Source organism: Numida meleagris, chromosome 12, assembly GCF_002078875.1.
Source record: "Numida meleagris isolate 19003 breed g44 Domestic line chromosome 12, NumMel1.0, whole genome shotgun sequence".
NCBI lineage: Eukaryota > Metazoa > Chordata > Aves > Galliformes > Numididae > Numida > Numida meleagris.
In genome coordinates this window covers 5356991-5371268 of record NC_034420.1, presented here as the reverse complement: position 1 = coordinate 5371268, position 14278 = coordinate 5356991, and the positions used below count along the sequence as shown (strand labels likewise).

General features: G+C 35.8%; 1 long non-coding RNA gene across 1 annotated transcript in view; it reads left to right on the top strand.

The window, feature by feature from the left end:
• The window catches only part of LOC110405247, a 1207595-nt gene that overhangs the window by 650136 nt on the left and 543181 nt on the right, over positions 1-14278 (top strand). The window lies entirely within an intron of this gene.

Genomic DNA, 14278 nt, shown 5'->3' with positions numbered 1-14278 from the left:
GTGTAATGCTCTGAAGTGGTTTGTGTGCTATTTTTATCAAGCTTACCCCATAGCTGATGCTTTATATGATAATAAAATCAAAACTTTTCTCTATGGGAGATCATAGACTAATAGGCAACTTTGAAAGGGAAAGGGTAACTTAATAAAAGGAACAAATCTTAAAGACTGATGATGCGATGCAAAGTGGCATTGGCCCGATTTTCTTGCATGTGAAAATTCTTAAGAGATTCAGTATTTGCTATGTAAACAGAATGAAATATGAGAGGTTTCCAGCACAAGCCTTCAAGAACAGATAGTTTTCTATTGCAAGGACCCAGCTGCAAATATTCTCATCATTTGAACATTCATAAATACCACTTCTCTAATCTGTAGTAAGCGAAGGGAAACTCAACTTCAGTCGTTGTTTCTGTGGGCTGATAGTTGAGAGTAGATGTCAGGTTGGAGGTAATGGTGATGCAATGGAAGAACGTGGAGCTGCTGTTTGCTAGTTGTGAACTTCACTTTACTCCTCCTTTTTGTGTATGGATTCATTTGTAATTTGTAAAGATAACTTACTTTGTTAAACACTTGGTTTTGACTATTTTTCTGTTTCTCTTGGTGTACGTTAAAAGTCTGCTCTGTTATTTACAGTATTAGAGGCCTTAGTTACTGAATAACGAATCAGAAGATTGACATCTGATACCCAGCAAGATCTGAGAGCTTTTAAACTGTAACTTTTTTCATTTTATATGTTGATTTAATCTTGAAATTTAGGTTGTTTCATTTAAAAATTAGACTTAAAAAAAAAAATTCTCTTAAGCTGTGTCAATACCATCATCTGAAGTGACAAGTTGTTAGAAACATTAACATTGATACTAATATATAGAGTAGTCTTAATGCCATTAGAATTTCAGGCAGACAAGAAGCTAAAAGACCCAGATCTTTTGGCAACAGGTTGAGAAACAGAGGTGCAATAAAATTAGGATGAGTAAATATTATACCTTGTTATGTTTCCTTTTTCTGTGGTGTGACAGCATGGATTGAACCAATGTTTTAAAAACCAGGGGCACGTTTTATGCAGTTAGAATAATTGTAAGTACACATTCCATCTGTGGCAGTAAATGACAAAGTTCTGTGGTCCTCGAGGTGCCTGCTTAGCGGCATTATATTGCTACCCACACCTAATAGTCTTGTTCAACTCATACACTGTCTGCAAATGTGCTTTTCCTCTTCTGACAGGACTTAAAATACTTCAGAAGTATGACTACTTAGTAGAAAAATAGTTCTACTGGTCCATGGACAACATTAATTATAATAACTACAATTCAGTAACCTACACAGTTTATATCTAATCTGAGAAAAACTGTTGACTCAGTGTATATCTCTAGGAAAAGCCATTAATCTCTCTAAGTTTATTATCAAATCATCACAGTCTGAAAGCAGAAAAAAACAAGATAAGATCTCTTTACAAATATGTAGGCGTACTCTTTTAAAGAATATCTTGTCATTAAATTTAAAATACTCTCCATGTAATTTTTTCCAGCTCCCTGCTCTCCTGTTGCTAGGGAAGGGGGAATCTCTGGTAGGATGTTCCTGCATCGCTTTTCAAGAATCTGTCTTAGAGCTGACTTGCTGCGTAGCACTGTTCTCACTAACGATAATGCTCCCACAGTCTTCCCAGAGAGCAGTTCTTCCCTATAGCAATTACTGTGGGTATGAAATAACTGGTCTACAATAAACTGATTCTGAATGTCAGGCCATTCAAATGCTATGTAACCACCCTTTTGGGAAAACAAACTTTGCTTCATAAGAGCTGGTTATTACATGTAAATTTTGAAGTTAATAACACTCACAGGGCGAATGTTTAAATCATCACTTTGAAAATGTATTTTTTAGATTATGATGATCAGTGAAAGCAGAAGTAACAGGTGAATTAGCAGATAGGCGAGTCTTTTGTTAAAAGCTCCATGCTTCTATTTTTCATTCAGGAAATGTGTTTTTATTGCGTAGTTGTAGAGAATATTCAGCTTTTTTCATTTTTTTCATTTTTTTCATTTTTTTAACCTTGCTAATAAAGGAGTTTGGGTTGCTTAACATATTCTCAGGAGTCCATGCTCCAAACTTTGCCCTTCAGTTGGTATTACGGTATCAGTAATTGCTGCCTCATGTTAACATTCATTTAAAGCTGCTGATTTAACATTTAAAAATTCTGAGGTTAATGGATCTGTATTCACAGATCCATTAACCTCAATAAAAACAAATGGGACCTTTAGTGAACTAAAATAAGTGCAGATCAAGGATACACTTTCACTAATACTTACTGATAGCATTTAGATTGTACTGTTAAAATGTCAGGTCATAAAAAAGGCTTGTAATGTAGTAATATTCAAGGTGAATTTCAGTGTTTCAGTCACTTCTGTGACCTAAGATAGGATATTTTAAGATCAAGCAAGCTCAGTGTTCTAATTGCAAGATATTCTGCGTGGACTGCTATGTAAATGGTATGATATTGGGTCTGAGCTGGGTTTACCTCAGGATGAAATTGGTTTGAATGCATATTCATCTAATGAGCAAATTATGATAGTGTAGTTAAATGACTAATATTAATCTTACTTTATAGAGGAATTGATTTAGAGCTTGCAGCTGAAATAAGATACAAGGCAACATATTTTATTAGAATTGCTTTCCTTTAGTCCTCATTTTTAATCTAACATTGCCAAAAAATGTGGAAACTTCCAAAGATTGTTTAGATAGAAAGTGTAGCTCTTCAGTTCATCTTTTGCATCACAGTACAGCAAATCTGCTTTTAAAATAGGCGTGTGCAGAAATACAAGGTGTTAATTGTCAGTTGAGTTCACTTACTCAGACATCTTGGCTTTTAAGGGAATGAGATGATTCCTCAATGAACATGTGGTCCATTTCTGTTCAATCTTGTTTATCAAAATGATGCTGTCTTTTGAGGTTGCGTACGTGTCAGTTCAGGAATTAATGGACTTTCAGAGCTCACTGGTAAAAGTTTTGGTGAATGTTCCAAGGCTGTAAAATGGGTATTTGTGCAAAGTACTATTCTGTTGTCCGTATAGTAAATGACTCTTATGCTTGTTAATATAGTAGTTGGCATATTAAAAATACACTGTTATTTTTCGTATGCAAAAGGAGAAAGCTAGGAAATCACTCAGATGATTTTAAAGGTCATTACAAAGGCAGCTGGAAACTGTATTACACTGAACTCCAGATTCAGTGGATCAGTAGAAAGATTATTTAGTCCTATGGCAGGTGAAGTTGTAAAGGGTGGCTGTTAGTAACCGTAGGACTTATTTTCTGTGTGGCAAACAACTGATAGAGACAGAATGTGCAAAAGCACCTAAAAATTTAGAACCAGTATGCCACAGAAATTCTTTAGAAGCAGTTTTACTGGCCTAACTTGATGCAGCAAGTAAGGCTGCGATACACTCTTGCATAGCACATCAGAAATATTTCTTGAATATTTTTCAAAAAATCAGTTTTATAAAACTTGGAAAGCACTTAACAGATCAGGCTGAGTCAGTTTCCAAAAATGAGCTAGCTGTAATTCATGTTTCCACTGTTTTTACTAAAGACATGCAGGCAACTTATACTGAAGACTTCAGCATGTGGAACTGTAATCTAAATTGGGCTTCTCTATGAGCTTCTTACAGCTCAAACTAAGCTATTTTTTTCAAATACGAATATTGTTTAATATGTACAAATGACAACAAATAGATAAGTTAAAATCTCATGAGAATGAATTGAACAATAAATTAACAAATCTCAGTGACAAGTCCGCAGAATGTTAGAGTACACCTTTCCAAAGCGTAACTGTGTAACAAACTAACCTGTAGTTCTCAAACAAAAGAGAGGTATGTTTGAATATCAATATTTTTTGTGAATAGTTTATGCCTATTGTCATAATATGTTCCGATAAATAAAGCCCAACACTGTTTAAGAACAGAGAAGTCATTTTTAAAGCACTTCTCTATTTAGCAAAATAGACAACGTCAGTTTTCTGCTGCTCTGATTTTGTTTCAACTCTACTAAACATCACTAGATTGGATTCTCATATTGGAAAGTAGAATGCATCACTGTTTGAATAGAAATGCGTTACTCTGTGAATTGGAATGAATTAGGTACACTCAATTGCACTGTTGTCTTGTCATATTTCTGCTTTTCTAAAACTAGTTCTTGTAAGAATGTACTATTAAATCAAGGACAACACTCTAAACAAATTTTACTGGAGTCTCTCGTCTGTTAAATTTCATTACAAGTGATATTAGTAGCTCTTAACAGTAGAACACTTAGAGCATTTGCTATCTTAGCTGATGTGAATGAACTTGAAAAAGGTTTTCTTTAAGCAGTGTTAGGGTGCATTAAAATCTGCAGCCATGGTCTTAACCATTTTTGAGTGGTAGAATTTTTTTATGCAAAAGGCTTTTGCTTGGGCTTTCCTTGATTTCTTACTGAACTGTATGTTTAACTTCGAGGGTCTTAATTCAGGGAATCATTAGTGCAGTCTACAGATCTGTTGTTGGAAGTAAATTTTGACAAAGAATATTTGAGACATCAGCTAGATCTTTTTCCCTACCTTGGAGTCAAGCCTCATGAATACTTACTTAAAAATATGTTCATATAAATATCTCTTTATCTAGTGACATACTCGTAACAAATTTTTAGAGAAATTGTTAGCTATGGATTAAAGGCTAAGCATTAGTGGAATGCCTTTGCCATGGGATTTCAGGCCAGAGTGGCTAATCATTTAAAGAGAAGTAACATGTTCTGCTACATGGCCTGTGGTGTTTCCTCCTCCGATCCGTATGTAGACTACAATGATTATTTTCTTGGTTTATTTTCCAAAACTCTTCCTTGTGATCCAAATCTCCTCATAATGCACAGCAGTGGGGTAGCGTATGTACTAGTCAACTTCAGTAGTCTTTTTATTAGTGGACTTTTACCAATGAGAAGACCTGTTACTAATTATTGTGTATTGACCCCTGATTCAGTGTGTTGAAAGTGGAAAAATGTATTGAGTATTGCTTAAATATGGGCATGCTCTCAAGCTGAAGTGTTTTTTTAATTGTCCATACTTTGACAGATCATCCCTTTCTGCATTTGGTTACTATTTATTTTTGTTGCTTACGTGTTCACTGTTTTCCAGAACATGGCTTAATGCTTATTACCAAACGCATGAATATTTTCCTGTGTACTTGATTAAATTAAGATTATGAAAGTAGTTATCCTATTTGCTGAGTCATTTTTAACCAATACTGGAAAGAAAAAGGTAGTATACATATCAGGGATACAGTAAGTAGTACCTAACTTTAATATTTTGAATAATATACAACCTGTACTTGTGCTGTAGGGTAATTTTGACTAAATTCAACTTGGTAGAAAAGTCTTTCAGATGCAGAATGCATATGTGCTGCTCAGTGCTCCACATTCTGACTGGTCCAAAAAAAAAAAAAAAGAATTAAAAAGAAACTTAAAAAATAATAAGAATAATAACTTTTATTTGAAACTGAAAAACTTGAAAACACATTTGTCTGAATGTAGCTATGTGAACTGAACAGCTCTATTAACAACAAGCATTGTTATTTTTTCTTTATTGTCTTTGATTTTCATGGTATAGTACGTATTATCAACAGTATAGCAAAATGCAGTGCAAAACATAGGTCTACAAAGTGTCGAATCCTTTCAGTAACAGATCTATTTCTCAAAGTATTCTGAAACATATTTCTCTAAGGATTTTTCAGACACTTGTCTGTAACTCTGAGGCCCTCTGTTAGAGAGGCACAACATCCCTATGTACTTGACAAGCTTTAAGAGTGACTTTTGGAATTTTTTTTTCCTTTCTGATATGGGACTGTGATGTAACCCCTAGGGAGTCTGTACGAAGAAGTATCTTGGAGCCTGTTCAAATCCCGTGTTTTTTCTCTTATTCCGAAAATCTTTTTCCATATGTTTTTCATTATATTACAGATGATTCTGCCTCAATTGTACAGATAATTGGCATGGCGATATCTATAATACTATTGCAAGTATTTTCTGATGTCTGTTTTTGCTGGAAAAGAGTATAAATGCATAATATGTAAAGATGGAACTCTGATATGGTCTGAGAAATTCATTAGGTTGTATGCATGTTCCATATTTGTCTAGAGCAGGCTTGGTCAGTGTACCGCAGTCACCACAGATACTGAGCAGCCCTTTTTGTGTCATGAGTCTTACTTGTTTCTGTTTTCCAGTTTCATACAAGTTCTACTTAAAAATCAGTTGAAAATAATCTTTGATGTATGTAAATCAGTGAACAGAGAAGCAGTATATGGTGAAGCTATTCTAGATCTGTGCTTGACTTCGGAAATAGCCGATGTTTCCTATTTCTCCAAGAGCTATGACACTAAACAGTCTATGAAAAGGGTGACCCTATCTTTAAGGAATAAATACTACAACTTACAGTAGGTAGAGGAGCTCTGGAAGCTCAGCACAAAGCTGGGCTGGAGTGAGAGCCTGTGTTTGTTCTTAGTGAGGTTTTAGGACCCATGTATGTCATTTAGTCTTTTATTTACCTGTTGTTTTGGATTTTAATGACTGTAATTGAAGCAGCTAATTCCAAAAGAGGTTATTAAGTAAATAAATTAATCAGATTGCATTTCATGGCAACATAATCAAGGTGATATTTCTCTAGTAAAGTATTATTATTTTATAAATAGTTTATGATATCTGACTGTTTACATATGTATTCATGAATATATTAACATTCAGGAAAAGTGTTTCAACCGAGTTATGAATGAGTCTAATTCCACTTTGTTTTTTGAAATTAGATAAGATAATAATGCTTTTTCAATACACTTCTGTTTGTTTTCAGAGCTCATGAATGTAGTACATCGAAAAGTGAAACTGTTTTTATAAAGATTTATATATATATATCCCCTCTGCTTTTGTCTGCTGGTATTTGTATTTTCCTACCGACTGAACTTGCTGGGCTTCACTATCTTATCTAAAGAGAATAATAGATGATATGTTTACTTAAAGCCATTTCATTTATTGTGATCTCATGAATAAGCTCAGTTTCCTTCTCACTGTCCACAAGCTGTGATAACTAAATAAATAAGCTTGTAATTCATCCCCTTGTGCTTAGTGGTTCAGCAAAAAAAATTGGGTATGGTAGATGCTATATGTGAAACGTTTTTGCATACAGCTAAATAAATATGTGTTAGTATAGAGTATTGCTAGTACTCCTGGTTTGTATTAGTTTTAATGACCGAACTACATCAGTATTTCAATCTGATAGAGGTTACAAAAAATAATTTAGAAAAAAGAATTGGTGAATTCATACTATTATACTATTTCACTAGAGATAATGTACTGTTGATCAAATATTTAAAGATTTGTTGAAATTTAAAATTACTCATTGTCTGTGAAGTTTTGAAAGTACTTATTTGCCTAAGCCCATGAAAACTTATGGGAATGAATAGCTGTGAGTTTTGGAAAACCTTACTTCATGTTCGTCAGTTGTCTATTAAACAATCACTTGTGTACTGTCTTCTAAATGAAAGCTAAAGCTTTTCAAATATTTTCTGTTTCAGTAGCTTTTTGCATTACTTACTGTTGTCTCTGTACACATCAAAAAGCATAAGAAAAATGCATTCTGATCTTGTCAGTCTAAGATATTAACAGATAAATTTGGAGTAAATAATTCTCTGTTTAAGGGCTTTCAGCTATTTCAGCAATAGAAAAATAATTTTAATTTGAATTTTGACCCAAAACCAAGATGAGACAATAATAATAGATAATCAACATGGCCACTGCTGTGATGAGTAGCAATCTGCATAGCAGACAAGAACTCCTCCAGCCCCACCCCATTCCAATCTGTGTATCATACGTGCTGTGCCCTTGCCACACTTCGAGTCCTTTCAAAGAAGCTGACGTGGAGTGAACAGTCAATCCATTTTGCTATTACCTCTATGAAAGGTACAGTGCACCTTGAGAAGAGCTTGTCTGACCCAATTTGATCTTTCATTTCTAACACCGCAGCTTGCTGACTTTCTAAAGGATACTCAAGAAAGGCTTATTAGCAGATGTTATCACTGGAATCACCTTTTCTGAAATAAGGAGTGACAAAACCATCTGTTCATTTATTGCTTGATAACCTAAGGTTCCGTGTTGTCCTGGAAATCCTGCTGATAGATCTATCTCCATGTTGTCACGTAGCATTGATCTGTTTGGAGTGGATTTTTGTGGAGCAGAACAGACAAAAATGGAAAACAAGATATTTGAAAGAGCAAATGGCAGGGGCTTCTCTACAGCATAGGTAAAATTTTCTGTAGAACAGAAGTCAAAAAGTATCATGAAACCTGTTGACCAGAAGTGAAGCAAAATGAAGCAGTGAACCTGTACTTGAAGATTATTGAAATCATATCTTACATTCTTCAGCTATAGAAACCAATGTGTATATTAGTGATTAATGAAGAACTTAAGTGCTGCTGATGAGTGTATAGGAAAACAAGCAGTGCGGCTTAGAAATTCTTTCCGCAAACACTGAAATCTCTGCAGGGAAATAATTGACCTTTTTAAGTTGTAAAGTCTAGAGTAGAAAGATTTAAGAGTGCTACTTAGTAATGAAGCAGCTGTGACAGTGTAACTGATAACTTCTTACAGATAGTGTGTGAACTCTAAATAGTTTACAATATTTAATAATGAATATACATAGGTTGCTCCAAAAGTAATTCCTCCTGTTTATTTCCATGGAAACTACAACAGATACAAAAAGCACAATTACACCGTTTGATAGAGCAAATTCTCAACAAGACACTGTTCTTCAACAAAGTCACTGCCGTTAGCTGTGTATTTTCATGAGTGATGAACGAGAGCCTGCACGCTGTGCTTGTAACAATCTGCACCAGTGAATGTGACGCACTGTTTCACAGATGCTATGATGGCACCACTGCTAGGAAAACGTTGCCCATGCAGTCCAACTTTCATTGGCCCAAACAGATGGAAGTCAGAAGGTGCTGTGTCTGGAATTTACGGTGGGTGTAAATTAGTGGGTGGGTAGGACAGTTCAGCCTAGATTGGCAATGCACTCCATGGTCTTCAGACTGGTATGGGGCCTGGCATCGTGGTGTTGTAACAGAAAGGTTGTCGTCATAGAAAACAACAATTCTGTTTCATCGCCTCATCAAATTATATCATAACTGAACATGCATTTGCTTGTGCAAAAAAGCTCAGTGGGTATTCTGTTATTTAAATGGTGGTTGACTGTTTTGTTGTTTTTTATTGTTCTTTTTTATTCTGTTTGGACTCAGTGCCATTAGAATTTGCATGCTGAGTTTAATATTTACTTTGTCTTAAATTCTTGTGGCACTGTCAGCAAATAGCATTAGCTAAAAGCATGAGTATATCTGTAATAGATTTATTTGATGTTCTGCCTTAGAAGGAGGAATAATATCTAAAAGCAGCAACAGTTGTCATGTACATCTACTTCTCTGTAAACTTTTGACACTCTTGACTCCATGGTTTGGAGTCAGATTTACCAGCAATGGAGCAGGCAGGGAAATCAAAAGTGCTTTTGGGGGTAAATAAACTTTCATTACTTTTCTATTTAAGAAATAATTTGAATACACGAAATAAATCTGAAATCTCTAGGAATATTCCATTTGAGTATTTGTAATTAGTGTTCTAAGTACAGTTAATCTGTTTTGTTTCTTTTTTTAATTTATGGTAATCTGTAGTCTGCAGCATGAAGAGTAACCAAAACAAAAATGAAGTCGTCTGAGTCGTTGACACTGTTTTCATCTTTTTAAAGGTTCCAGATTTTTGTCTCCAAGTTCAGGATGGAGAAATTAGTTGGTACATGAAAAATTTCTGAAGAGAGAAAAAGTTTTTATTGTCAATCTTTATTTGGCAACATTATTAATAATCTTATCTTTTCCAATGCTGCACATGTGAAATGATGTGGCTGAGAATACTGTGGCAAACAAGCCAGAGACAGTTTGGTACCACAGCAATTACCTGCTCTCAAAATGATCACTGCATACGTACTTTTCAGTTTATATGCTATTATGTAAAGTATCAGTACATAAATGATTTCTCTATCTATAAATGATGTGGAACCTTTGGTAAGATGCGGAGAACAGCAGGTTAACTCCCTTCCTTCAACCTTGCATGAAGGCTGAACAATTTCCTGTAGTTAGTAGGATAAAAGCGTACTGGCCATGTCTAACTAACAGAGCCTTGCCAAATGCCATCAGGTCTTTATTGCAGAACTGGGAATGCACACTTGCTGAAACGTGTTTAGAGGAAGATGTTTAAATCTCGCGAAGAGGATAGGCTGGGTTTGGGGTGTACTGAGCAGTGAGCGGTGCGGCTGTGCTTTGTTATCCTGTTCCAGGTGTGACAGTAGATGGCAAGCCAGGGTTGGGTCTCAGCACAAATGCCTCTGTCAAGGCTGATATGAAAATGGTGAAGGTGATAGTTTGAAGGAGAGGGAGAGTGACACATTTCTGTTCTGTGCTGCTGCTTATTTGTCTGCAAATGTCAGAAAGCCGCAATCCTTCCTATGATATTACATTCTTATGATCTTATCCCGCCAGAGCAATGTCTGTGTGTGTCCATGAGCGTTGTGTGTTTCTTTGGTAACAGAGGGTACAGGCAGATAATGGCAAGCAGTCAAATCCCCTTGGCTTGCTTATTTGCTGCTTGTTAGCAGATAACTGACCATGCGTGTGTTCCTAGCCCACTGAAGCTGCAAAGCAGAAATTGGTCATGTATCCTGTCTTCAGCATAAATTCAGGCCTTTCGGTTTGGCTCTGAGCCGAGTGAAAGTGATTTAATGGAGTCCAAAATGCATGTCCGGAATACACTGTTCTGTCATTTCTAGACAGCTTTTGTTTTGTGCCCTCAAGCTTTCCACTTACAACATAAGATGGCATAATTCTTCTGTGAACATAAAGACAAATAATTCATGGAAACAAAAAGTGGATGATGTTTAAGAGTAATAAGCTTGGGAATCCTGTATTCTACTTGTGTTCCGACAAGTTATTGGTCCTGTCTTCGTATTAGGGGACAATGGTTCTCTTTTCTGTTTGATGGGTGGTTAAATGACCCTCAAATCCTGCCATATGTTCCTTTCTGTGCATTGAATCCACTGTTGCTGAGTTACTTTTTTGGTCCTCACTGCACAACCCTGCTCGTTGCTATACAAATGATTTTCTACGTTTCTGTTGAAGAATCCATTTTTTACTTTGTCAGTTTTTTCTAATTTTTACTCTTTTCATATAATTTGAGAGGTGCTCTTTGTAGGCCCTTTTGTGGGATCTGAAGAGAAAGCAATGGTGAAGTGGTCTGCAAATCTGAGAGTCGTTGCAGTGAAAAGTAAACTAGCAAAAATGGCTATTTGAAAGAACTGCAAGTATTAAATGAGTTCGGCAGAAAGGTTTCAACAGGAGAAATAGAAGAGGGAAGTGATGGAACTATCAGAAGATATTTAAACATTCTGAAACTAGCCTGACTTGGAGACTTGCCTAAAATAAAGAAACATTTAATGGAACTCTTTATTTGCTACTGGTTTTCCTGATTTAAAACTCAACTAATTTCTCAAAAGCTTGCTTCAGCAATACAGTTAGGAAGACAAGGATACAAGAAAAGAAATTCACATCTTTATTACATAGCTTAAGCAAAGCATTTTTATATAATGCATTATAAATTCAACTATGGTGCATGTATGTTAAGTACATAATTTTACAGATATATACACATATATTTGAACACGTTCTGTTTAAAACATCAGTACATTTTGCCACAAGCTGTTTCTGTCCCTGACTAGTTTGATTAGAAACAGTTTTACTGTGTTGCAGTTGAGCAGTCTATGGTCAATGCAGCTTTGAATATACTGTGTAGTGTGACTCAGTCATTGCAGATGAAAGGATTACAGCAGAATTACAAACATAGAAAGGCCTCATTATGTAGAATCATCAGCTCACGTGAGTGAGTTGTGCAGCCTTCTAAAGTATGGCATGCACATGTGTTAAAGAGTTCGATGAATCCTCTTTGTATGTATCTTCTGGAGGCATATTCTTTCCTCATTTCTTTATGTATCTTCTTTGGCTTAGTTGGAGTTAGCTGTGTGCTCCCAAGTAGAACTTCAGGATAAATTCCTTCAGCCTCTAGTACCCCAGCCTTCCCGAAGGAGCTTTCTGTTCTGTTCTCCTCTCTGCTTTAGCTTCCTGAGTGCTGTTGTACTTTTGTCTTACTAGCCTTTTTGCAAACAAATTGAGACAATTCTGCTGTTTGTTCCTATATCTTTCATATTTATCATATCTTTCATGTTTATCCTGTCAGGGAGAACACTTCAGTCTAGAAAATAGTTTTTGTGTGAACATACAGCATCTAGCAGCATAAACTTCCAATCTAGCAGTCCTGGAGCTTTTAGTTGCCACCTTATTTGTAACATAGCTTTCTGGTCTCCAGACATGAATGGACTGATATTTTATAAAATAATGTTTATACCATTGTTACTTGTGGTATTTTGTTTAATGAAATGCTTTAAGGCAAACCGCTTACTCATGTAGGAGTTGTAGTAGGTAACTCTCATGGGTACCTTGTCCATCTGAGCCTTTAGATTCCTTTACAGCCTACAAAACAAAGTAGTGAGTATCTCATTAAGGGGGAAAAGCATTTGCCTTCTTTTTTTCTGGATCACTGAAAACAAGGAAAAATCCTATATTCTGGAATCTTAGACGGGAGGGCAGTTTTGCTGTCAGGATTAGAAATGAGCGATGTTCTTAATTCATTGTCTTGTAAGGAATTTTTTTAGTATGAAATCATAGTGTCCAGTTATGGCTGTGTTATTTGCCCATCACATACGAAAGCTTTACTTAAACAATCATTTTAAAACCTGCATGTTGTGCTGTTAATTGACTGAATATGTATATGTAGGGAGAGAGTTTGTCTTTTTTCTTAAGTCTGAGTGGCTCCTTCTGTTTTTCCTTCCTTTGTTAGAAATAGCAACACCATAAATTCAGTATTTGGTTGTGAAGCAGTGCCTGTCTTGTATAACACATAGCAAAGGTGAAGAAGACTTCAGAATAATTTTCTTGCTTTTCACATTTAATTTTTCAGTTGGTGCTTTAAAAGGCATCTCAGACAGTAGATAGTCTCAAGGGCTTGTTGGGTTCCTCTGCTGGTTTAATAGTGATCGTGACACTTGTAAAGTGCGGCACTGAGAGAATTAGTGAACTTGGAACGAAGGAAGGAAGGAATGATCAATTATTCACCACACGCCATCGACTACAAGAAGCAGGACTGCTGCCTGTCTCTCTCCTTTTCTTTTTTCTGCACACACAAACTCAGCTTCTGCTATTTGTGCAATTACATTATTTTCATTCAAACAATCTCTAGAGAAACCTGTTTATTTGAGTCTGCCGGAGCATTCATCATTAGGGTATTGCATCAAGTGTCCTTGACATTCACTGCTCCATGCCTCCTGCATCTTCCTCTTTAATTATGTTAATACTTGTGATAAAGCAACAGAAAGACCTGTCTGATTTCTCTAGAAAGAGTGGACTGAATCCTAATTTGATCACTCTTGGATTGTTTTTGGCCTATATTTCTTACTTTCTCTCTAAACTTCTGTACTTAAACCAGATTTCCAAGGGTAGGAATATACGAGCTTTCAGGTTTTTATGTGAAAGCAAGATCTCTTTTTTTCTGTGTTTCTAAATACTCCTAACGTGCAAATGAAGAATGTTATACTTTTACTCATTTTGAACTATTACTAAGAAAAATTTTCTTAGCTGAGAGAGAAGTAACAAAAACCTCAGCAATTTACATGTTGGAAGGGGATTCCAGTTAAAGCACTCTTTTCATTTAAATATGCAGGATCACATCTATTTAATAATTTTATTTATTGTTAAGTTTGATTATCATAAGATTGCATTTCCATATTTTAAAAGTGCACTGGTTTGAAAATCACTCAATTGCTGATTGTTGTGAAGAGCTTATAGATTCTGCCGAAGCAATAGCTTTCGTGAGGAGCTTAAAAATGAGGGAGGAGATCTGTTGCTGATGCTCAGAGCTGGAAAAAAAACCTGAAGCCAGAGTCAAAGGGTGAAATTCATGCTTCTTTTCATTGTAATAAGAAAGAACATATTTTGAATGTATTATTGTTCTGACTTCAGCCAAAACAGTGTTACCAGCACACTGATGTTTGGTTGCTGCAGCGTGATGGGAGTGTGCCCAGGCCGGATGCGCCACTCTACAAGAAAGAGCTGAGGCCAGGGTGGTGCGGCAG